The 25,700-nt window shown below is 57.0% G+C and overlaps 1 pseudogene; it reads left to right on the top strand.

Moving 5' to 3' along the window:
- The first annotated feature begins 6,893 nt into the window (after positions 1-6,893).
- The window catches only part of LOC108176412 (large ribosomal subunit protein eL31-like), a 34,216-nt pseudogene continuing 15,409 nt past the window's right edge, over positions 6,894-25,700 (top strand).

The following is a 25,700-nucleotide window of genomic DNA, read 5'->3' as shown; positions in this document are numbered from 1 at the left end:
GATAAACAAAGCCTGGTCTATGTGTCTGATGGAACACTAGTCAGCAATTAAAAGGACTGAGCTACTGACTCATGCAACAGCTTGGACGAATCTCAAAATAATTATGCTGAGTGAAAGAAGCCAGGCAAAACACAGTGCACGCTGTGTGATTCCATTTATATGGCGCTCCAGAAACTGCGAACTAATCTATAGTGACAGAAAGCAGAGCCGAGGTTGCCAGGGGACAGGGCGTGGGGCTGGGAGGGGCAGGAGGGAGGGATTACCGAGGGCCAGGAGGAAACCTATGGCGATGATGGATAGGTTCATTATCTCGAGTGTGGTGATGATTGCACAGGTGCGTGTGTGTGTCCGACGTGATCCAACTGCACCTTGAATAGGTGTTGCTTGCTGTGCATCAGTTACACCTCCATAAAGCTGTACTCAGAAAAGGGTGTGGGGACGGCCATCGTGGTGGTGATCCAACCAAATGGTAGAGTTTTTACCAGGTCAGCCACAGGCCGAAATGGGGTCACCATTTTCCAACAGTGGCTGGGATACCTGCCTTTCCCTGGAAAGTGTGGAGACGGACGAGGTTGTGAGCCCTTCGCCTCTCAGCTGTGCCCTCACACCCACCGGGCACAGGGCTCACAATGCAGCAGGCAGGCAGGCAATAGCGAGTTCATGTGGTCATCCCAGCAGTGACCTCACAGTGTGACCGGCCTGGTCATGTGAGAAACCCAGGGGACTGTGGGAGCCCAGAGGAACGCTGCTGCTGGGCAAGCTTGGTGGGATGAGCAGTCCTTGGAGGCTGCCTGGAAGAATCACATCGGAACTGAGACTGACTGGCAAATTGGGCTGGGGTGGAGAAGAGTGTCCCAAGGGCAGGGACAAGTTTGCTGTGTCTAGAAGCCATAGGGAGTCCCTGCCATGCAGCAAGCACAAAGATCGACACCGAGAGGTGCCCCAGGTGTGAGCGGGGTCCCTTATCATGTCAACTGTCCCTCTGGTCCAGGACCTGCGTGCATGCCCCTAACAGCCCATCGGAAGTAAGGAATCGGACACAAGGATTGGTGGTGATGTCCTGGTCCCACCTGCTGTCCCCTTCCCTGGAGGAGGGGATCTGTGACCCTGGGAGGGGCTGGCAAGTGGGCTTCCTGCTAGGCAGTGTCATGAGGCCTCCCTCAAACTCTTCCTTGTGTCCTGCGATGCTCGGGTTTGGAGCAAAGGCGAGGTAAACAAGGTTGGCCGGGGAGCAGAGAGAGCTGCACTTCGCTGAGGGATGTCGGCTGGAACGAACGACCTGAGCTGGCCCCGCTGGTCTCTGGGGGCCACAAGAATGAAGCGGGGAGGATGCTGATTGCTCTGGGCTCTTCCGGGCAGGCCAGCTGTGCTCCCACACACGGGGTGGCCTTGGGCAGCACAGCCAAACCTGCCTTGAGGGCTTGGGGTGAACCACAGAGGCAACCCCTGCCCTGGAACGATCCCAACCCGTGTGTGGCCGCAGCCTCCCCAGCACGTGGCCTGCCTGGAGCCCCGGCTCAGCCCAGCTATTGCAGGGTGCAGCCACCCACCGAGGCAGGCACTGCCACCTCCCTGAGCATTCGATGTCCATGACACACAATGGCTGGGGCTCCAGAGACTGCCTGTCCAGCAGCGTGGTAGGAATCGCACTAGAGTGGCTTTGTCTGGGCAGGCCAGGGTACCACGCCCTTCCCTTTGCACCTGCCACGGTTCCCGAATCATCCTTCCATCAACGCCGCACTCCCTCCTGACTCCTGACACTGCCGAGAGCCACCTCCCCTCCTTGGGGAGTAGCACAGCTCTTTGTCACCTACCAGCTCAAGCCCAGCAATGGCTGCCAGCCCACCTATGTTTCCAAGATCCAAACACAGCTGCAGAGAGGGTGGGGGGAGAGCATGCTCCCATCACTGGTTCACTCCTTAAATACCTGCAGTGGCTAGGGTTGGGCCAGGCTGATGCCAAGAGCCCAGAACTCAAGCCTGGTCTTCCACACGGATGGTGGGCACCCAGGAACTTGAACCAGGACCTGCTACCTCCCAGGATGTGCATTAACTGGAAGTGGAAGCAGAGCCAAGGCTCGAACTAGGCATTGTGATTTACAACATGGGCATCGCCAGGCTGCTGCACCAACTGTCTGCCCCGGCTGGTATTTAAGTTGGCATCTGTGTGCAGTGTTCCATCAGACGCATAGACCTTCCCACATGTCGAGAAGACGCAAGCCCAAGGCTGTGTGTGACAAGAGCAACCAGGGTCCAGGAGCCAATGAACTTGAAAAGCAGATGGCTCTGGAATATCTGGCGTGCAGAGAGGAGGCCCTGGCAGTCAAGTGCACACCTCCACCGTACACATGAGGAAGCTGAGCTCTGCCAGCCTCCAGCTGGGGTCTCCGAAAGCAGGGCCCTGTGATCCCTGAGGCGTATCTGGGCCTGTGCATCAGTCCTAGCCTCTTTCACACCTGGTGAGACTTCTACCCAGGCTGGGGTGGGGGGGGCTCACATTAGAGCTGAAGATACAGGAACAGGGTCACTCTGTATTTGGGGCTCCCTAGAGCAGCCCCGTTGCAAGGAGGCTGAGACACAGGTTGGGTCTGCCCTGACTCGGGTGCTCAGGGAGCAGAGGAGGATGCCGGGTCCTGCCGGGTCAGGAGAAGGTCCACACGGTGTCCTGGCAGGCCCTGAAAGTCTGGGGAGTTACCGCCCTCCTGTAACTCTCACCCTGCTCACCTCTCTGCAGAACCAAACAAGCACGAACCCCTTGGCCTCAGCGTCCACACTGGAGGAGACTGTGACACCTTCCCCCGAGGGAGATGTCGGGGAACAGGGCCACTCTGTCTGTATCCTGGGTGGTGTTGATGGAGCTGCACCAGGTACGTCCTCTGTATCAGTCTCCTTCTCTGTGCTCCTTCTACATACACACATACACAGGCCCACATGCACACACACATGCACCTGTACACACACACGCATGTACACACAGCTACTTCACTGCCCTGATTTTAAGACTGTGAGAGCAAATGTGAGACACATACATGGTGCATTCCTTACACATCAAATGAGGCCATCACACCCCCAAGTCCCGAGGAGCCTGAGAAGTCTCAGCAGGGTGCAGACAGATCCTGGCTGCACCAGGGCCCCCTCCTGACCCAGCGCTACTCTCTGAAGCAGAGAAGGGGGACCTCCGCCCCTTGGCTGGGTGTTGGGGGAGACCAGGAGCATGGATGGAGCAGGAGAAGGTTTGAAGAGCAGCAGTTGGGCCCACAGAGGGCAGCCCCCGAGTCCCCCCCATTTTCCCACTATGGTGGGGAGCCCGCGCTCTGAGGCTGAGGAATGGGCAAGCCCCATCCCTGCTCCGTGGTGCCCAGTTGGTTAGAGGAGGGAGAAGGCTGGCAGCCAGGGGAAGGTCTGGGACCAAGTTTTTTCCACTGGTGAATCAGAGGAGAGAGGATGGGAGCCAGGGAGGCCTGACCCCAGCCACCTCTGTGAGTCACGGCTGAGGTCCCTGTGCTAATCTTAACCTCAGAGAGGACTTGTTGGGACTTGTCACCAAGTCCTGACCACCAAAATACCCTCGGCGCTCACACAGCCCAGCAGGGCAGGGGTCAGTGGATGGAGCTGGGGTGGAGAGGGGCTGGACTCTGAGGTCGGCCCTGCCCCCAGCTCATCTGTGGCTTTGGGCGAGTCACGAGGTGGAGCTCAGGCTTTCTCCTAGACCAGGGCAGGGCTGCAGTCAGAGAAGGGACCAGGGCCCGGGCAGCAGGTGGCCTTCAGGCCCGGGCTGGCCCTGCGCCTCTCCCGGAAATTGCTCCCCAAGGCCCTGGCTTGCGAGTTGGGCAGCATGTGAGAGTAACTGGGCTCTGAGACCAGCTGCACCCCGAATTGGTTGTGTGATTTTTGGACAAACTGCTTTCTACAGTGGAGGTTTACAACCAGTGGCTTAATGTGTTAGACTTGGATGTCAGATTAGCCTGGGTCAGAATCTAGGTTCTGACGCTCAGTTGCTGGCTGTTCTGGAGCAAGTCATTCAGCCTCATCAAAACTCAGTTTTCTTTTCTATGAAATGGGGATAATGAAGCATGTACATTTGGTGTAGCTATTATGCTGCTGCCTGGGACACCCACACCCCGTCTCAGAGTGCCTGGGCTTAGTCCCAGCTCCACTCCTGATTCCAGCTTCCTGCTGATTCACATCCTGGGAAGCAGCAGGTGATGGAGCAAATACCTGGGCCCGTGCCACCCGTGTGGGAGACCCGGATTGAGTTCTAGGCTCCTGGTTTTTGTCGGGCCCAGTCACAACCATTGTGCGCATTTGGGGAGTGAACCAGTGGATGGAAGAATGAACCCTCTTCTATCTCTCTCTCTCCTCTCTTTCTCTCTCTCTCTGTGTCTGCCTTTCAAATAAAATAAATAAATAAACACGTGTTAAATAATAAAACAGGACAACTAATAGTCCTTCTCACAGGGTGGGTGCCGTGAGGACTGAGCAGTTGGTGCGAATGCTCAGCTCGGAAAGTCTCAGCTGCTCACTTACTGGCTCCTACCTCTGGGCCCTCTTACGTTCCTCTGTGAAATGGCCCTGGGGCAGGGGCTGGCACTGTGGCATAGTAGGTAGAGCTGCATCCCATAGCAGGTGTCCTGGCTGCTCTGCTCCCCACCGGCTCTCTCCTGTGGCCTGGGAAAGCAGTAGAAGATGGTCCAAGTGCTTGGGCTCCTGCCACCCGCGTGGGAGACCAGGAAGGAGCTTCGGATTGGCCCAGCTCTGGCCACTGCAGTCATTTGGGGAGTGAACCAGCAGATGGAAGATTCTCTCTCTGCCTCTCCCTCTCTGTAACTCAGCCTTTCAAATAAATAAATAAATCTTAAAAAAAAAATAAAGGCTTGGGGCAGCAGTGATTTCCAAGCCCCTTTCTCCAGCCAGCCTTTTCTCTAATCAGCTTCCTGCCTCTGTGCAGCCCACTCAGGGGCTGGGACTTGCAGGGAGTGGAGAAGCAGTGGGCTGTGGAAAGACCTGGACCAGAGAGAAGGCGCAGCACAAGGGCTGCAGCTAGCAAAGGTGCGCTCGGTCTGGAGCGCCTGGTGCGGGGCCAGAGCCGGCCGGCATCTGCTGGGGGCAGCTGAAGCCCGGGCCAGGGAGCCTCGATGCGGGCCTGGGTTAGAGCCTGAGCCCTCTACTGCCAGGAGGAAGGTTCTGTCCCGGCACAGGCTGACACGCAGGTCCCACTGGAGTCCGACGGGGGAACTTTCTCTTCTCAGTGTTCCCCAAGGGGTCTTTAACATTGTGCCACATGATGGTAAAAGGCTCTTGAAAATGCTGCTATTATGGGAGGCAGGGGGGACGATGCATTCCTTGTCCCTTCGTGTGCTGGTGTGTGTGTGTGTGTGTGTGTGTGTGTGAGAGAGAGAGAGAGAGAGAGAGAGAGAGATCTGTATCTGCTGGTCTACTGGGGTCTCATTGGGTCACCTGAATGATGTGTGCATCCTTGCAGTAGCCTGACGCTAAGGTGAGAACGTGGAGACCCAGAGGGGCTGGACCAGCACCCCCCACTCTCACACAAGCCAACGAAACATCCTGCTCTGTCCACACCAACACCAGGACCTCCCTCAGGGGGCAGCAGAAGCTCTCCTCTCTCTAGGGGATGACTGTGGGGCCCCCACCCCTCCAGGAGCTTGGATGGAGCTGAGCCCCTCCTGGAGAGAATGAGGTCCCATGGGACCATAGAAGGACCACAGAGCCTGGGATGGGGAGGCAGTGAGCCTGGCTCGTTGGGGTGGGCTTCTCAGATCGTGTGCGCAGCCAGGAGGACCTGGAGCACACGCAGACCCAGGGCCCTTGGTGGGAGTGATGAAGCCCCTGGAAGTGGGAAACAGGCATCAGGGCGATGAAGATGCATGGACAGCTCACAAATGCCAAAGACTGGAGACCACGGGGGCTGCCACAGGAAGGGGAGGGGAGAAGAGGGGCAGTGAAATCCCAGGCCCCTCCCCATGTTGTGCTGAGAGGCAGGTGGGGGCTGGGGTGGTTTGAGTAGAAGGGGGAGGGAGGGCTGGGGTAATCCCTTGACAGAGAGAGCTTTGACTCAGGGGTCAAGGAAACAGCTGTAAGAGCCACAGGCACATCTGGCCAGGCCAGGCTGGAGGAGGGTGAGCTGTGGCCGGCGGGCAGCCAGGGCCGTGCTAGAGACAGATAGGGCTCGTGTTTACTGTCCAGCCAGGGGCGGAGGAGGCAGCTCAGGCGGAAACAATTTATCCGGAGCACAAGGAACAGCTGGGGCGGGAGGCCGGCGTGCGGCCGGCTGCTTGCTGTCCAAGGCCAAGTGGGATGTGAAGAAGGGATGCCCGGTGCCAAAGCAGCCAGCAGTCCTCTCTCCCCGCACCCCCACCCCCGGCCTGCCACCTGCCCCACTGTCCCACTGCGCACACGGCCTGTGGCTCAGCCCTTCCTGCCCCTCTTGCTCGTCCCACCCCCGCCCCCAGGACCGTGGGTGTTGTCTACTGCCAGAGGCCCCTGGGCAGCCGCCTGGTGCCAGGTATCTCACGGGCCTGCAGTCGACCGCCCCGTGGCAAACAGGTGGCTTCTCCATTTCCCCCCGCTAAAAACACAGGTCCTAGCTGATTTGTCCAGGGCCACCTAGAAAGTCAGGGCTGTGGAGGGAGCTTATAAAACATCTGTCTTATTCCAGAATCTCTCAGATGCCCTGGACTGTGGGGGCGGGCTGGGGGGCTGGCCTCAGTCCTCAGCGGCACCGCAGGGCCCCTCGCCTCTATGCAGCTCACAGCCCACCCTCTGTGAGGTCAGCAAACCCCACAATCACCCCTTCTGCCAGGGAATGATCCGGCAGCCCTGGCTGCCTCCCGCCTCTGCTGGGTCCCTGTGCCCAGAGCTGGACGCGTGGAGACCATGGTGGCATCAGTCCGAGATTTCCTGAGCAACATCAGTGAGAGGACGGGCCGGGTCTGGAAGAACTGACCTGGACCCTCCCTGGCCTCTTGGGACGGATTTCCAGCGTGATGTGGAGCCTGGGATGGCGTGGAGCCTGGCTGCTCTCCCGAAGGAGGCCTGGGGGAGGTGGGAGGGCAAAGGAGCAGAGTGGCTCCCACATATGAAGACCTTTGGATTTCTACCCATTTCTGAGATGCAGAGACAGAGGCTTGTAGAGCCCTGCCAAAGCAGGATGGGCAGGCTTGGTCTCCTCCCCACTCTCAGAACTCACCAATCAGAAAGGAGGCTGCAGTTCCAGCCCCACGTTCACTGCTTCTCAGGGGCGCCATTCCCGCCTGGAAGGAAATGAGTATTCCCATCTCACTGTGTCCCGAATGACACCGGGCCGCTGCCCCCTTTGTGCCTCATTCATGGATCAGGGATGAAGTGACCAAGAAGGGAGCACCTAGCGTGTATCCTGGAATCACCAAGCACTGCACTTTCAGTCTTTGCGACATCCTGTGGAGCAGGTGTGACCACTCCCATCTTCAGATGGAGAAACCTGGGCCCAGCGGTGCAGAGACTGGACCAAGGTCATCTACGCCGTCAGCCATTGGTTTCACTTGAGTGAACAGGTGTTGGGTGCCTGTGTGTTCATAAAGATAAGGGCAGTTAGGCTACAGTCCCAAACCCCAGACCACAAAGGCTTACTCAAAGCCATCGGCTGAACTCCTTGGGGAAACTGTCTCCCACCCTTGTTCCAGGCTGCTTTGAACTGGGGCCCTGTCATTTCCTGGAAGACTTCTCATTCACTGGGGTGGGTGATGAGATGGTTGCCAGGGCCTTGGTCAGAACTAGCCTTGTGGTCCTCCTGGAGCCGGGAGGTGTGGAGGCTCAGGTGGGATGCTGGCGGGCACCTCTGCCTCTGCCCCAGCTGTGCAGTGAGCGCTGGGACCCACCTCTGCCCCAGCTGTGCAGTGAGCGCTGGGCCCCACCTTTGCCCCAGCTGTGCAGTGAGTGCTGGGCCCCACCTCTGCCCCAGCTGTGCAGTGAGCGCTGGGCCCCACCTCTGCCCCAGCTGTGCAGTGAGCACTGGGTCCCACCTCTGCCTCTGCCCCATCTAAGCAGTCAGTGCTGGGCCCTGCATCATCTCCCCAGCCCCTAGGGAAAGCGTGCTCACTACGAATGCCCTCGGGGGCCCTGGCTCCACAATGGGCCTCTAAGCTGGGCTCCTTCACCCGGAGTGCACCTAGAGCTGAGCCTCAGTTAAGCTTGGAGAACTTCGAGGCCAAGTTCAAACCAGTCCGCGGCTGTTACAGAGTCCGGCGACTTCCCTACCCAGCACTGTGTCGTCACCACCCCCGGGATCACTTGGGAAAATCAGTGAGAGCCCTTTCCTGGGTCCTCTAATCCCCCTGAGCAGCAGGCCAGGCAGAAAGCCCCCCCTTATTAGCCACTGGGGCACAGAGACACCCATGAGAAGTCCAGCCTCAACTCCGCTTGTCCCCAGGCAGGAGGGCACCTCAGCTCACTCTTCTCCTCCGCCCTCGCTCCCCCTTGGCTGGCACACAGCTGTCTCTGTGATCCCCGGGTCCCCAGAAAGCACAGTTCTTTGGATCTGGCCTTCAGGTCTCCCCACACATATCTGGGATTGAGCTGTTCCCCGCAAGCTGCTCATCCTGGTTCGGGGGTTCCACTTTTCCTGCCTCCAGATTTCAGTAAATTGGGCTTTACTTGGTCAAGCCCAGGACAAAGGCACAAGAGAACAGCTGTTCAGACCCTCCCAGGTCAGCTAGGGAGAGAGCAGGGGGACCACTGGGGTCCTTGAAGACCTTTTCCACCCACTGCACAGGGGAACAAAGCCAAACCACACGGCCTCCGAGAGCCATACAACCAGCCTCCAGTTGCCTGGGATTCAAATTCCCGTGGGGCACCAGGCAGATCAGTGGGATAATTATGCAAAATGTTTCACACAGCAGTCAACAAATATTGGACAAACACACGCAGCTGCATTACCTTTAAAGTCTCCAGCTTAGGGGCTGGCATTGTGGCACAGATGCTGTTTGCAATGCCAGCATCCCATATTGGAGTGCTGGGTTGAATCTTAGCTGCTGCACTTCTTTTTTAAGGAAGAACACTTTTTCCATCTTTTTCTTTTAAGATTTATTTATTTATTTGAAAGTCAGAGTTACACAGAGAGAGAAAGGGAGGCAGAGAGAGAGAGAGAGAGAGAGGTCTTCCATCCGCTGGTTCACTCCCCAGTTGGCCACAATGGCTGGAGCCGTGCCAATCTGAAGCCAGGAGCCAGGAGCTTCCTCCAGGTCTCTCACGTGGGTGCAGGAGCCCAAGGACTTGGGCCATTTTCTACTGCTTTCCCAGGCCATAACAGAGAGCTGGATCAGAAGTGGAGCAGCCGAGACTTGAACCAATGCCCAATTGAGATGCTGGCACTGCAGGCGGCAGCTTTACCAGCTATGCCACAGTGCTGGCCTGCTGCTCCACTTCTGATTCAGCTCTCTGCTAAGGCACGTGGGAGAGCAGTGGAAAATGACCTAAGTGCTTGGGCCACTGCTGCCCACATGAGAAACCCAGATGGAGTTTCAGGCTGCTGGCATTCGCCTGGCCCAGCTCTGGCCATCATGGCCATTTGAGGAGTAAACCAGTAGATAAAAGACATGGATCCCCAGTAGCCATTCTTCCCTCACTGCCCTTGTTTCTCTTGTCCCCCTCCCACCCAAGGGCTCTGAAGCCCACACAGGTGTTCCCCCAGGCTCCTTCGCAGCTAGGACATGAGTATGTGACCTCATCCTGATCAGTGGACCTAAGGCCTTCTGCGAACATTTTCTTATCTATTGAAATAGAATGAAAACTCTGCTCACCTCTGGCCAAAAGTGAGTTTCTAGAGGTGGTGTCTGGCGCTCCAGCAGCCGTTTTTGTGGCTGTTGGGGAATAAACTCACTGTGCTGAAGCTGGCAGACTGAAGACACGCAAGAATATTGCACCACTGATTACACAGATGGTGCGGATCGCACCAGTGCCAAGCGTGGGACCTTTGGGGTTCTCACTGCGTGGATAATGTGTGCCCTTGCTCTAAGCCTCTGAAGTCAGGTGTGCTGTTACCTGCAGGTAAAACACAGCTCACAACGAAAAAGCACCTCATCAGCTCCATCCAAACCACTCTTCCCCGGAGTGCCTCACCCCCGCAAATGAGCCTCCGCAGGCCTCTAACTACGGCCTTCTCCCACGCCTCCTCCAGCCAGACTCTCACAGCAGCCCAGGCGCTCGTGCCGGTCACCGCTGTGCCCGTCCTCACAGGTGCTTCAGGACGCCTGTGAGCCTCTCCTGCTGGTTTTCCCGACTCCAGTTCCTCCCCCTGCGCTCTGCCATCTCCCTCGCTGCCCTGGCCGTGCCACCCGCACAAACATCTCCATGCTCCTGCCCTGGCTGCCCCCCTGCTAGAACTCCCTCCTCGTGGACTCCTGTCCACCCCACAAGACCTGCACCAGGTGTCATTTTGCGACCCTGCAGTGACCAACCAGAGCCAGGTGAGCTTTGCTTCTGCATTGCACCTGTCGCTCTGTTTTTGGCCTTCAGCAGACTGTATGACCTCATTGTCCAGTCAAGAGGAAGTGTCCCCTACAAGACCATGAGCTGTTTGAGGTGAGGGACAGTGTCTCTGTCACTTCTGGGCTTCCAGCAGCTTGGAAAAGGCATAACACAGTGAGCGCACAGTTCTGTAGAATCAAGTGAGTCCCTCCGGCTTGTGGGTGCCCGTCCTGTTACCTAGCACTGTGCAACCGTACTTACTGGCTGAAAGCAAATACGACATTTACTTTCCTCCTGAATCTGAACTTTTGGCAGAAGGCAGCAGGGAGAGTTCGTCTCTGCCCCACCCTCAGCTGGGCAGAGTCAGAAGGCAGGGCCAGACTCAGCGAAGGTCACCTCACTCACGTGTTTGATGGCTGGCGCTGGCTGCTGGCTGGGCTCCTGGCTGAGTCTGCACGCTGGGAACTTGCCTGGATCTGCGGCCTCTCTGCGCGTGCGGCTGCCTCACCGTGCGCTGCTGGAGGCTGACAGGGAGCATCCGGGAGATCCAGGCAGCAGCCCCACAGTCACACAGCCATCCCCGCCTCTCCCCAGGGTGGCACCAAGGCCTGCCCGCGTTCAAGGGGAGAGGAAATGGATGCCACTTCCAGGGGGTGGCGGGGATGACAAGGCTCAGGGAGAGCACGTGGGAGCAGAAATACTGCTCTGGCCACTTGGGGAGCGGGGTACAATCTGCCCCTGTAGATACTGTGTCTGCCGTCCTCCCAAATCACCATCTTCCTCATGAGATGCGCCCGGCGTCCCCCCGCCCGGTTCTCCTGCTTGCAAGGCCCTCTCTGAACGCTGTTTGTAGTTGGGCGGAGTGAGACAGTTACAGGCCGTTAGGGCAACTGGGCTCGTGACCCCGCGCTGCCGCATTCTGACCCCGTGCACTTGGGGAGCTCATTGGAATCCTGTGGGCTTTGCTGCTGTGCTCAGTAAGCAGGGGGCCTAGTGTGGCTGCCCCACTGATGTCGCAGGCTTGTGTGAGGGCTGAGTGGGGTCAGGGGTGGGGCCTGCAGGGAGCACGTGTCAGTCAAGACTGCACTGCAGGAAAAAGCACACAGAAGCAGCGAGGGGCTGCACACGGGCAGTGAGGCGATTACAGAATCACCAGAGGGGCCGGAGGCGTGGGATGGAGGCTGGCCTTTGTTTTTTTCTTTTGTTTTGTTTTGTTTGTTTTTTTTGACAGTGAGACAGAGAGAAAGGTCTTCCCTCTGTTGGTTCACCCCCTGCATGGCCACTACAGCTGGCGCGCTGCACCAATCTAAAGCCAGGAGCCAGGTGCTTCCTCCTGGTCTCCCATGCGGGTGCAGGGCCCAAGCACTTGGGCCATCCTCCACTGCACTCTCGGGCCACAGCAGAGAGCTGGACTGGAAGAAGAGCAACCAGACAAAATCTGGCGCCCCGACCGGGACTAGAACCTGGGGTGCCATCACCCCAGGCAGATGATTAGCCAAGTGCCCTTTGTTTTTAAAATATTTTATTTATTTATTTATTTATTTGAAAGGCAGAGTTACAGACAGTGAGAGGGGAGAGAGAGAGAAAGAGGTCTTCCATCCATAGGTTCACTCCCCAGATGGCCGCAATGGCTGGAGCTGGGCCAGTCTGAATCCAGGAGCTTCTCCCAGGTCTCCCATACGGGTGCAGGGGCCCAAAGTATTGGGGCATCTTCTACTGCTTTCCCAGGCCATAGCAGAGAGCTGGATTGGAAGAGGAGTAGCTGGGACTGGAACCAGTGCCCATATGGGATGCCGGCACATAGGCAGTGGATTAACCTACTGCACCACAGCGCCAGCCCTGGCTGATCTGAGAAACGTTTTCTAGATGTGGCCAGGAGAGCTTGTATGTCTGCATAGTGATGGGTGAGAGTTCAGGAAGCTGCTGTGGGATCGGGACCAGGAAGTGCCCCACACCCCACAGCTGGGCCCTGCATTCGAGCTCACTGGAGCCTGGGCCCGCGGGAGGATGAGCTTCTCACCCCCACCCCCCACCAGGTAAGTGACCATGTGACTCAGCGAGTTGCAGGTCACTCTCAAGTGGCAGCTTTAAGTATTCCCCGTCATGTTCTGTATGCTCTCTTTTCCTTATCACCACGACCCCAGTGCCCCCACATAATGCTTTCTCTGCCAACCTGGGCTACAGTCACTCATGTAACGTGGGGACTGCTTGGTACTCAGCATAGCGTAGCTCATCCTGACAGGGACAGCTGGATATGCATGGCTCACCCAAAGCGAGGGCAGAGCGGTGGGAGGTGGCTCTTGCTGCAATTCACCTTCCGCAGCCACACCCAGTTGGACAAAACCTGATTTGCACCCAGCGTCGTGGCTTTTGGGAAGTTAGGGGGAGGTCATTTTGGCTTTCTAGCCTCAGTGATGCCAGAAGGATGCCCCCTAGGGCAAACACATACTGGGATCCGAGGAATGCTTCAGCTCAAAGCCAGGCGAGACGACCCCGGGCTGGGTGAAGGGAACCCAGGAGCAAAGTCACAGGAGATGGGAGGGGAAGCGAGGAGGAGACGGGGCTAACCCTCCGGCTCAAATAAAGACGGCCTGAGTGTGTATGTGTGTGAGAGTGTGTGTGTGTGAGTGTGTGTGCGAGTGTGTGTGTGTGGTATATGTGGGCTGCATGAGAACATTTGATGGATCCTAAGCACCGTTGATAGAATACACTGTGCTCTGTCCATATTGCTTCGTAAATTATTACCCACTAGGTGAAATCCCCCACTTTTGTTTCCACTAGGCCCTGGGCTCAGAGTGGCAGGAGGCAGTCTCATCCATCCGCCTCTTCCACGTCCAGCCCAGAGCTGGGCATAGAGCAGGCATTCAGTAAGCGCTTTACGAGGGAAGGAATTTGTCAGTGTTCCACCGAGAAACCAACGTGGAGAACGAGACCCGATGTTCCCAGTGTGGTCTGCTTCATCAGAGCCTGGTGGGAACGCCCCTCCCCGGGTCTCAGTGTTCGACTTCTCTTAACGTGGCCCAAGATTGTATTAGTCTCCTTGGCAGCCACGCCACACAGACGATTCCTATTCAGCTTGAGGTCAGCTGTAGTCTCTGGGTCTGTTTCACATGAGCAGCTATTAAGTAAGGCAAGGCTTCCCCATCCTGCCCATATGCAGTTGATTTTTTAAACGAAACGCCTTATGTAACACTGCATCCTGCTGAGTTATAGTCCATCCTTCCACTTCACAAGATCTGTTGAGATCTTCGGGCTTTGAATCCAATGTGTTATTCATCCCTTTTCCAGTTGCTTCATCCACCGCGGTGCAGAGAGGGGCTGGGCAGCTTTGGGCATGCTCGGGACACGAGTGCTGGCCGGGGCCGGCCGCTGGAGACCTCCCTGCCTGTGGCCCAACCCTTTAATCAACACGAATGAGGAATGATAATGCTGTGATCTAGGAGTCTGTCTGTGCTCTCATCCACTTTGTCCACAAACTATGACCAGACACTGTCCCAATTCGAAACAGCGGAGTAGAGGCAATCTGGAACATGAGAAAGGGCAATGAGCTCCATGGGGAACACGAGGGATCCTAAAATGTTCACGGCAAACCCAGCATATGAAAGAACTGCCTGTGGGTTTCAAACTTTTTGCACCAAATCAACATCTTCTAATTCTATTTTCCACAAACTTTGTGGGTGTAATCTTCACATTTACTCTTTGCAAAGCAATACCTAAAGATCTTCATGCTCTTACTGTCTCGTCAAAGATACCTCTTTATTTCATCAATATGTATCAAGGATCAAATCGTTACAGCGAGTGACCCCACAAGAGGGTCAACTGCATTCATCTAGGAACCAGGGTGAGGAAATGGTGGGATCGGTGCAGTACGTCTTTACCATCGTGACAGTAATTTACAAGGAATACAGGCAAAAGCTTAGATGTGATGTGAACTCAAAGAAGCCAGCTTGGGGCCAGTGCTGTGGCATAGCGGGTAAAGCCACTGCCTGCAGTGCCAGCATCCCACATGGGCGCTGGGTCGAGTCCTGGCTGCTCCACTTCCAATCCAGCTCTCTGCTATGGCCTGGGAAAGCAGTAGAAGATGGCCCAAGTGCTTGGGCCTCTGCACCCATGTAGGAGACCCCTTGGCGCAACTCTGGCTCTTGCAACCATCTGGGGAGTAAACTAGTGGATGGAAGACCTCTCTCTCTCTCTCCCTCTACTCTCTGTAACTCTGCCTTTCAAATAAATAAATAAATCTTTTTTAAAAAAACAGCCAGCTGTAAGACGATGTGCACCCCATGAGGGTAAAGATGAAAAATAGTGTGTGTGCCTAAGGGGATCCCAGTGTTGTGGATGTCGAGGTGGGGACAGGGTTACCGTTGATTTAGCCTGTCCGTGAACTCTGTCACTACAGAGAGCAACTTCAGAGACAAAGGCTCGCTGAGGGCATTTTATTGAGGAGTGGGGTCCTGGGGGAGAGAGGGGTGGGGGAGAGAGGGAGAAATGGAGAGAGAGACTAGGAATGAAATGGAGAGGGGAGGGGCCGGAGCAGACCTCCATGATGGGACGGCTGGTTTCAGGGTTCCATAGGACTGCTCAGGAAGTCCCATGAAATGCACTTCAGGGCTGGCTTCTGTGGGGGACACTGGGCGGCAGGGGCGTGTGGTGGGGTGGGTATTCAGCCTCTGCTTCACACTGGACAGAGGTGTACCCCATGAGAAATCAGCCCTCCCACACTCCCTGGGGCCCTCTTGGCCACACGCGCACAGAGGTCCTGGACATGTTGGCCAGGGCAGCGCTGCTGGTGCAGCAAGGCCTGGACGGGAGCCAGGGCGCTGAGGGAGTGATGTGCTGTGCAGACCCGGCTCCGCTGATGGCTTGCGTGACAAACACCTGCTCCATCCTATTGCTGCGGGTGGACTCCCCTATCTCCAGCTTCCCAAACCCATCTTGGAAATTGGGAGCCATCCATCTCTTTCCCATCTGTCTCCTCTCATCTAAGGGGTTCCATTGGCCATTTGTCCCTGAGCCTGAAATGCAGCCCATGCCAGGCTGTTAGAGACCCTGGACCCCTGGACCCCTCCAAACCTCTCCTGGGTGTTGTTTGGTGGAGGTGGGGTAGGTTTTGCTTTCCTTGAGTTTTTCAAGGGCCACAGATTTCTTCTGAGTCGTCTTGTTGAGCCATAATAATTTTCTCCCTTTGAGAACAGTCTGCTTCTTCAAGGTCAACTCGGCCCAGCCGGCTTTGTCACTGCTCCCTTCCTGCGGTGGTGCGAGTGCCAGGATGACAAAGTCCTTCCTCTCCAGGCCCTATCGCTTTCCTTTTACCACCACATGCCTCTTAGTGGATCAGAATTCAGGGTATCCTGTCAGTCCCACTTGTTGCTTTTCAAGAGATTAAACTATCAGCCAGGCAAGCATGTAGGAGTGTCCTGGCTCCAGTCGATGTCCTTGTGACTAGAGTTCCATCACTCCAGCCAGGAGCTGGCTTCTTCCAGTGTGGGATCCCTGAACTTGGACTCGGAGAAATATTACCGCGCACCCTCTACAAGGCCAGGAGCTGTCTGAGCCCCCAGGGAGGGGCTGGGAGAGGAGAGTTGGCCAACGTGGTTGGGTTCCCAGAACAAGTCCTGCAGCCCGTTGGGGACAGGATGGAGAAGGATACCCAGGCTTCAGAGCTCAGACCCACCCCTCATGGGCTGTGTGTTTGGGGCAACTTGTTAATTTCACTGGGTTTCAGTTTCCAAATGTGTATATGCTGGAGCTTCTTGATCGTTCCAGAAAGTGTCAGAGTTAGGCTTTCCACACAAGCGCTGTGATTGTGCCTGGCTCACAGCAGTAACAAGACACCCCTGACTGTGTAAGGGGGGATGTGTACATCTTAGAACCAGTGAGACAGAGCGACATCTACCCACAGGGTGGCTATGAGGACCCCACGATTTAAAACACACGAAGTGCCGAGGGTATTGGTGCACAAAGTGTGTGTCTGCGCTCTGCAGAGGGAGGAGGATGGCAGGGATGAAGGCCCTGTGAGGTGGCTGGTGAGAGGCCTGTTCTCCACTGGCCCCCTCTGTAGAGCAGGGACTGTTTGCTGGAACTCAACTGCCCAGGGAAACACTGTCCCCACCCCTTTCATCCAATGCGTGCCGTGCGCCTAATTCTCACCAAAGTTATGTGGATTCATGTCCCAGCCAAGGGGTTTCAAGAGGCGGGGTGCACTCTCCCCACTCCGCCCATCCCCTGGCTTTGTGGAGAGGCCTCTGAGACCCTGCGGGCAGATGGGCAGCAGGACAGAAGCCAGCGTTCGGCCATCCCCACGTGGAGGAACATCACAGGCCATAAGTTTGCCATACAAGTGAGAGAGAAACCACACTGAGCGAAGCCTGTGACACTGACGGGTCGATTTGTGGCAGCACCTTAACTGAACACCTGGCTGGAGGGGGCAGTGAGGACAGCACCTGTGCGGGGAGCTTGAAGGAGCAGAGGGCTTCAGAGAAACTGAGGAAATACAAGGTCAAGGTCAAGGTCTCACTCACTGTATTCCAAGGCCTCCCAGAACAGCTGACCATATGCAGCCCTCCTCCTCAGGGCTGGGGTTGTTCGGAAGTTTGCATCAATGGGCCATTCATTCAGCCTGCAATCCATCTCCCCCACAGGTTAGCACGAAGTCCCAGCGTGAGGGGGCGCCGCAACGCTCCCAGCACGGCCCCCCAGCCTGTGGTCAGGCCCACGCCCTGCAGCCCATCCATCATCCTGATGTGCGGAAGAACCCCCATCTATCACGACACCTCATTTGCTCATGTGTCTCCCCCACCCTGTCCCCACCGCCCTCCGCCAGGGAGCAAGCGCCAGCCACCCCGTGCAACACGTGGGTGTCAGGGACAGGCCTGCACCCCGCTGACCAGCATGCAGCAGGGCTGCCAGCCCCAGCCCTGAGCACCAGGGACAGGCTCCAGAGAGCTTCTGTCTGCACTGGGCCTCCTGGAAGCTGCTGCGGGCCTTGGGACCCTGCACCCGCTGCCCCCTCCCAAGGCTACCCAGTGCCAGCACCCTTACCTGAAGTGCACTTAGAGGTTTCTTTTTTCTGTTTTTTAAAAAATAGAACTCCAAACACCACCGTGGGGTCTGCGTTTTCGTTCAGTGTGTTCATATCCAGCTTCAATAGCCCGTGGCTGTTCCCCAGCTCACCTCTCAGATCATAAAAGCCCTGTTGTGACTGAAAGCAGAGTCCAGGGAGGGCCCCCCAGGCCTGGTTCCCATGAATCCCTGTTACAAAATGCAGATGCCTGTGGCTGGGCCCCAGGACGCTGCAGCCGTCCCCTGGCCTGGGGTGATGCTCTCCAACCCCAGGCCCGCCACTGGGGGTGACAGGTTGACCCAGGTTTGCCAGGCCTCCCTCCCAGACCCCCGGGCTGGCGGCCCACCTGGAACAGTCCCTTCCCCTGGAACCCCGCCTTATCCGGATCCAGTGGGTGGGCCCTGGGCAGGGCAGCTGGAGGAAGGACCGTCCAGGGGAGAGTGGCCTGGCCTGCAGGCGAGGTGCGCCCCCCACGTGGCAGTCCCGTCTCCGCTCACCCCTCCCAGGGCTGCGTTCTTGCAAACCCTTCCATGTTCAAGGCCGGGGAGCTCTTTATCCTCCAGAATATGGTGACCTGGGGAAAATGAATTTGCTCCCAAACACCAGCGAGCAACTCTGGAAATAATAAACATTTAACGAATGCATACAAACTTCATTAATCGTTCAGTTTGGTGCTCGTGGAAATTGCCTCCCATTCGAAAGCAATTTGTACCTGAGAGTTCCCTGTCCTCCTGCAGCTCCCCGACTCCCAGGACGGCTGGAAAGTCGGGGCCGATTGTAAACTACGTGAGTAAACTTAAGCCAAACAATTTCAAAAGCAAAATTATAAAAATTCTTTCCAAGTATTTTACAGCAAAATAATTCTATTTAATGTGGGGTGTGGGTGCATTTTAATTCTTTTATAGACTCGACTGGGACCTACAAAAGCAAGACTGTCTGGGGTCGAGGAAGGCTCTACCTCTCCTCTCCCCCTCTCCTGTCTCTCCCTATCCTGACCTCCTTTGCTCTTCTCCTCTCTTCTCCGATTTTTCCTCTGTGCTTTCATGGAGGTGTCACTAAAATTTTTAATAATAATTTAGGGGGCTGGCGCTGTGGCACAGAAGGTTAAAGCCCTGGCCTGAAGCACCGGCATCCCATATGGCCGCCGGTTCTAGTCCCCACTGCTCCTCTTCCAATCCAGCTCTCTGCCGTGACCTGGGAAAGCAGTAGAAGATGGCCCAAGTCCTTGGGCCCCTGTACCCATGTGGGGGACCCAGAGGAAGCTCCTGGCTCCTGGCTTTGGATCGGTGCAGCTCCGGCCGTTGCAGCCATCTGGGGAGTGAACCAGCAGATGGAAGATCTCTCTCTCTCTCTCTCTGTCTCTACCTTTCTCTGTAACTCTGTTTTTCAAGTAAATAAAATAAATCTTTAAAAATGAAAATAATAATAATTTAGAATCTCTCACTAAAATATTTTTCATTCATTAATTTTATTTATTTGAGAGGCAGAGAAAAAGAGAGAGAGAGAGAGATCTTCCATCTACTGGCTCACTCCCCAAATGCCCACAACAGCTGGGGCTGGTTCAGGCCAAAGCCAGGAGCCTGGAATCCAACCCTGGCCCCCCTCGTAGCTGGTAGGAACCCAACTACTGAAGCCATCACCTGCTGCCCCCAGGATGCACACTGGCAGGAAGCTGGATGCAGGAGCCAGAGCTGGGACTTGAACCCAGGCACTCGGATATGGGATGCAGGTGTCCCAGCCGCTAGGTGACATGCCTGCCCTAAAAGTATTCCATTTTCACGAGACACTGATGTCTTCCATGTCTGAGGCCTCTTTGTGGAGGGGAGTAGAGGCACTCAAGGCCATTGCAATTCGGCATCCCTCCAGTACCTTCCCTGCCCTGCGGCCAGGCTGCTCGGCCAGCACCGACACTGCCGGCACAGAGACTGCTGTGGCTCTGGCCCCTCTGACGCTGGGCCTCCCTCACTGGCTGGCCCCCAGGCCACCGTGGCGGTCCGAGGTTCCGGGGCTCAGCCAGTACCAAATCCCTGGTACCATCTCTGGGGTGACAAGTGTGAGCCTGATGTCACCCAGCCAGGAAGAGGAGGTCAGGTCAGCTCTGCACGGGGACAGGAAGTGGGACAGGAAGTCCCAGCCTCTGGGCTGCAGCCCAGCCCTGCCTCTGCTCACTGTGGGCTCCGAGGCAGTGACTCCCTTCCCTGCACCTCGGGTGACAGAGGACTCACCTTGCTGGGTGGTGCAGACTGAAACGAATGGATACCCAGGCAGTGCTCCTTAGGCCAAGCCAGCCCCCGGCCACCAGCCTGAGGTAGGGCCGGGGGTCAGCCTGGGGTCAGCGAGAGTCCGTCAGAATTCAGGTTCAAGGTGTGGTTGTGGTTCCATCGTCTGTGTTGGGGCACTTTTCTCATTAAGCCTAGGAGGAGGCAGGTGTGCAGAGGAGCAGGGGTCGGGGGTTTGGGGGGTGTCTCCCAGCCATCAGCCTGGCTCCCAGCATGCTGCCCCCTCATGGGAGGGAGGACTCCCAGGGTCATCCGCAAGCCCAGCTCCATGCAACCAAGAACACTGGCTGCCGCCCAGGGCAGGCAGGGTCCTGGCAACGCAGCACGCAGGAATGCTGTGCTCTCATCGTGGTCCCCCTCCAGGGCCCCAGCCCCAGCTGAGCACCCACTGCACACCCGCCAGGGGGCGCCATGCACGGGGCACACCAGGAAGAAGGGAGCCGCGGCCTGCTCCGTTCCGGTTCTAGTGTGGGGATGGCAGCTCGCCTCCCTGAACTTGCCTCCCACGCAGAGCCCCAGGTGGCAGCAGGAGGGCCCAGGCCCTGCCCTGGCCTTGATGCTCTCACCCGGACAGGTACTCTGGAGCCTCAGTGCAACCCTGCAGTCCGTGCAGGTGCGGTGGGGGCCGCCACCTCCTCTCAAAGCCCACCAGGCTCCTCCTCCACTACTGTTTCACTCTGGCATTCGGCTGCGTGTCCTCAGCTCCTGTTCTCCAGAGAGGCGGAGAGCGCGGTCTGTCTTCCTCCCAGTTTGGCCCTGACTCAGCTGGTAGCCAGGGCCTGGCCGCATGGCCTCTTGTTCACTCTCCTCCTGAGCCCTCTGCCTGCGACACTGGTCCCCTATCTGGGGCCACCTCTGGTCAGCCAGGGACTGACCAAGGGACGCCTTGGGGACCCGGCAGCCTTTCCGCACGTCCTGGGGCAGGAGGGAAGAGAGGCCCACAATGGCAGGAGGCAGTTCCTGGCCCTGGCTTCCAGAGGTGCACAGGGCATCCAGGCTCTCTCCGGAGACCGCGAGGCCATGGCCTTGGGCGCATTCATGTCACATCCCTCTTGTCTCCGAGCCATGTGTTCAGCTGCACTGGAGACAACAGAGTGAGGAGAGGAGGCTGTTATCCACCCCACATCTCCAGGGCGTTCACCTGCCCTGCCCCCCCGCCCCAGCCGCACACCTGAAAGCAGTAAGGGGAGTGAGGGATCACCTGGTGCAGTCACACAGCACCACAGGAATGGTGAGCTGAGGGCGCACTCAGCCGTGGCCAAGGTCGGGGAGCGTGTGAAGGCCACTCGGGGACGGAGCAGGACTTGAGCTGCATCTGAGGCAGGCAGGCTCTAAGCAGAGAGTGAAGGGGGCAAAGGCCCCCAGGCACGGGCGGAGGCACAGCAGCTGGGGGGGTGGGGAGCAGGCAGGCCACAGGCTGATGGCTGCCCCTGGTGCACGCTTCCGCAGCATCAGCCCCTGGAAGGCTAAGCAAGACAAGAGAAAATGGAGGTGGGAGGAGAGAAGAAAGGATGGACTCCAAGAAAGTAGGAGCCACTTGTCTCAAACATCCGGGTATATTCTGAATTCCCAGTTCTGATGCTGTGTTTGGGTTTGAATCACTAATCAGGGCTGGAGTGTAGATGCAGCCAGGCCTGGCAAGAGGGGAGTGTCCAAGCATGTGTAGGCTGGGTCTCCTGCAGCCCCAGGCCTCCTTAAAGGGCACCAGGCCTGGTGTTAGCCCTTCCTGCCAGGGTGGCTGACGGTGACCACTAGGTGCCTTGCAGGTGTGCTGTTTGCAGGGTTTGAACCTGGATGCTGTCCACGGCCCTGCCCTGCCGCCTGGCTCAGGGGTCCCACCTTGCCCTCCCCGTGTTCCCTGCACTGTAGTTAAACCCTTGGGCTGTGTTCAAGAGCTGCCTCCCCTGCACAAGCTCAGGGGATGCTGGTGAGAGCTGGTGAGCCAGGAGCATGCCCAAGGTCCCCAGGAAGGGGAGCCCTGGCCTGGGGGAGCCAAGGCCTGCGTTCAGGTCTGTGCCCTGTCATGTGGCTTCGGCCTGGCCAGTTTCCCTCTCTGGGTCTCGGGTCTCAGCTGTCTTTCCTGTGAAGTGGGGGGGTTGAAATAGCTCCCCCTTCCCCTCCACTGTCTGGGCTGCAGCGTCCGAGGGAGACCCACAGGGAGCACATCCCTGGATCCTGTGTCGCAGCCAGCAGTGCTTAGGGGAACTGCTTGGGACTGGACGCCGAGAGAAAGACATCCGTTTCTTTCTTTTTTTAAAAGATTTATTTATTTATTTGAAAGTCAGAGTTACACAGAGAGAGGAGAGGCAGAGAGAGAGAGAGAGAGAGAGAGAGAGAGAGAGAGAAAGAGAGAGAGAAAGAGAGAGAGGTCTTCCATCCACTGGTTCACTTCCCAGATGGCTGCAATGGCCAGAGCTGCGCCAATCTGAAGCCAGGAGCCAGGAGCTTCATCCGGGTCTCCCACAAGGGTGCAGGGGCCCAAGGATTTGGGCCATTTTCCACTGCTTTCCCAGGCCATAGCAGAGAGCTGGATCGGAAGTAGAGCAGCCGGGTCTCGAACTGGTGCCCATATGGGATGCCGGCACTTCAGGCCAGGGTGTTAACTTGCTGTGCCACAGCACTGGCCCTGACAGTGGTTTCTGAGATGAGGCAAAAGCTCGGGCAACCCCGAAGGGGAGGGGGGAATGGTAATGTCTGCTGAGAGCGCCGGGGACCCCCTGCCGGGCTCCAGGTGGCAAAGCTGGCTGATGCCATCGGACCTTCAGAGTACTTGGGGACGCAGGCGTTGCTGTATTTTCATTGTGGCTAAGTGGAGCTCTGCTCCTCAACTGAGAGCCGGGCCTTGGGCCAGTGGCTGCCGGACGCAGGAACCAGACTCTCTGTCTCTGTTTCTTGTTCTTGAGGATGAAAGAAGCCCACGATGAAACCTCAGACACTAACGAACAGTTCTGAGGGCTGGGGATGGGCTGGGAACCCTTTCAAATGTTTCATTGGAATCAACCCAAGGTAGACGTTATGGTTATCAGCACAATTTACCCCCTGTAGAAACAGGCACAGAGAGGGAAGTGGCTTGGCCACGGTCACACAGCTGCTAGAAGGCAGAGCTATGATGCAGGCTGAGCAGGCTACCCCCAGGGGGCGGGGACCTCACAGTGCAGGTATGGGCTGAGCCCCCAGCACCCTGAGTGCCGCGTGCTCTGTGAGTTGCTGGGGTCCGTCTGAGCAGTTGGTCCATTCCCACCTGTCCCCCAGCGGGTTAATACTCCATGGCCTCTCTCTGGGCAGAAGGGGGCTCCTGGGTCTCTCATAGCCCTCAGAGGGCTGCCCTCACTATTTGGGCCACCTGGCTCTGAATGGTCCAGCATTCATCATGGACCCTGGACAGCTCTGGGCTTAAAGCACACAATGGCTGCCGCATCACCGCCCTGTGGCTTAAATGACTCTCCTGGACCTCCTCTGTGTGCTGCGGCTTTGTTCTCAGAGAACCCCTGTGTCACTCACTGCAAGGTTTCCTTTGCCAATTGCTTGTTTATGTCACTTAGTGTTTCTCAGGATTTGTATCTATTTGTCTATTTGATCTCCCATCTGCTGGTTTATTCTCCCCATACCCACAACGCCCCAGGGCACAACAGCTCCAGGCCAAAGTCAGGAGCCAGGAACTTCATGCTGGTCTCCCACAGGGGTGAGAGGGACCCACATGCTTGAGCCATCACCTGCTGCCTCCCGGGCTGCACATGCGCAGTGAGGTAAAATGAAGAGCAGAGCCGGGACTGACAGCCAGGCACTGTGATCTGGCGTACAAGGTCCCGAGTGGAGGCGTCACCGCTTCCCGAGTGCCGCTGCTGCTGCTTTCTGTTGGAGTGGTTGAGCTTTTCTTACCGATTGATTAAAGCACTCTCACATTTGCATCTCTCTCTAGTGCAGTTTTTACAAGATCCTTATTCTTGCAGCTGAGACATATTTCCTTAGCAGTAAATACATTTAGGAGAAGATATTGCACAGTGATGGAGAGGCCATGTTGGGTTCAAACCCTGCTTCCATCACTCATGAGCTGGGTGGCCTCAGGTGAGTCACCTGACCTCTCTGGGCCTCACTTCTACACACACAGGTGGTAGTTCTCCCTGCATCAGGTTGTTGGGAGGCTGAGAGGAGGGAATCTCCGCAGCAGTTGCTGTCACCCCGGAGTGAGGCCCTGCCCCCTTGCAGGCCACTTGTTCACTTGCCGTGGGAGCCGGCGGCCCCGGGGGACTGGGGAGCTTGCACCCGGCAGCTGTCCGGTCTGTGGAGCTTCCAGGATTGGGGCATTTCAGCTTCTGAGATGAGACAGAGCCGGGGCAAGCTGAGCGGCCTGGCAGAGGGAGAAGAGCGTGGAGCTGGGGGGCTTCCGGGAGAAGGGCGGGGAGGGGGTGTGGATGAACAAAAGCGTGAACCGGCCCTGGATGCGGTCCCTGCACACCGTGCTCTGCACCTTCAGAGAGGTCCCTGTGGCGCCCTGCATGCTGTAAATGTGGTTCTTGGGTCTGAACTGTGCCACATGTGACATGAAGTGACTCGGGCCACGGAGCTGGGGTTCAAAAGAACCAGGGGTCCCTGGGTTTGATTCCCTTTGCTCCCTGAATTTGTAAACTGGAACCATCACCATGCCTGGCGGCCCCAGGACTTGAAATTTGGATCATGCAAACAGCTCTGACACGTGCGCGTTTTCTTTGCAGTGCAGGACTGCAGGCCGTAACCGCCCAGTGGCAGCAAGTGCTGCCTGCAAGACGGCCTCCCCTGGCAGCCCCCAGAGCCCCCTCGCCCACGCTGATGCCTTGTAATGGTTACCTGGTGCTGCGTAACAAACGATAGCCAAATAGCATTCACTGTCTCGCAGCTTCTGTGGGCTGGGAGCTTGGAGCAGCTCAGGGGCTGGTTTCATGAGGTTGCAGTCAAGGTGCCAGCCCCGGCGGCAGGGGTCTGAGGACTTGCCTGGGCCAGGACTGGCTTTGACAGGTGACCCACTGCAGCAGCTGCAGGCAGGGGGCTTGGGTTCTGCTGGAGCATCCACACATTGAGAGGTAACTTCCCATCCCTCAAGAAGGAAGCCCGGGGCTGGGTGTCTGGTGTAGTGGGTAATGTCATGGCCCACGTGTGGGTGCCCGGGTTCAAGTCTCTGCTCCCCACTCCAGCTTCCTGCTAATGTGCAGCCTGGGAAGCAGCACGTGATGGTTCAAGTACTTGGGTCCCTGCCACCCCCACGCGAGGCCCTGAGTGAGTTCCAGGCTCCTGGCTTCAGCTTGGCTCAGCCCTGGCTGCTGCAGGCATTTGGGGAGTGAAACAGCAGATGGAGGATCACTCTCTCTCTCTTTCAAATAAATAAAAGTTTCGAGAGACAGAGAAGTCCAAGGAGAAACTGCCATGTCTTCAGGACCCTGGTCTTGCAGGTCAATGCTGAGCAGTCACTCACTAACTCTGGCCCTTATGCAAAGGGAGGGGAATTGGGCTCCATGTTTTTAGGGAAGAGTTGAAAAATTCATGAACATAGTTTTTTTTTTTAATATTTATTTATTTATTTGAAAGCCAGAGTTACAGAGAGGCAGAGAGAGAGAGAGAGAACTTCCATCTGCTGGTTCACTTCCCAAATGACCTCAATAGCCAGAGCTGGGCCGATCTGAAGCCAGGAGCCAGGAGCTTCTTCCAGGTCTTCCACATGGGTGCAGGGCCCCAAGGACTTGTGCCATCTTCTACTGCTTTCCCAGGCCATAGCAGAGAGCTGGATTGGAAGAGGAGCAGCCAGGACTCGAACCAGCGCCCATATTGGGATGCCAGCACACAGGCGGCGGCTTTACCAACCATGCCACGGCACTGGCCCCTGAACATGTTTTAAAACCACCACAAAGCCGTGTTCCTGGGAGAGCCCAT

Source organism: Oryctolagus cuniculus, chromosome 2, assembly GCF_051225735.1.
Source record: "Oryctolagus cuniculus isolate XC-2025 breed Fujian yellow rabbit chromosome 2, ASM5122573v1, whole genome shotgun sequence".
Lineage (NCBI taxonomy): Eukaryota > Metazoa > Chordata > Mammalia > Lagomorpha > Leporidae > Oryctolagus > Oryctolagus cuniculus.
This window is presented reverse-complemented; position numbering and strand designations above follow the sequence as displayed.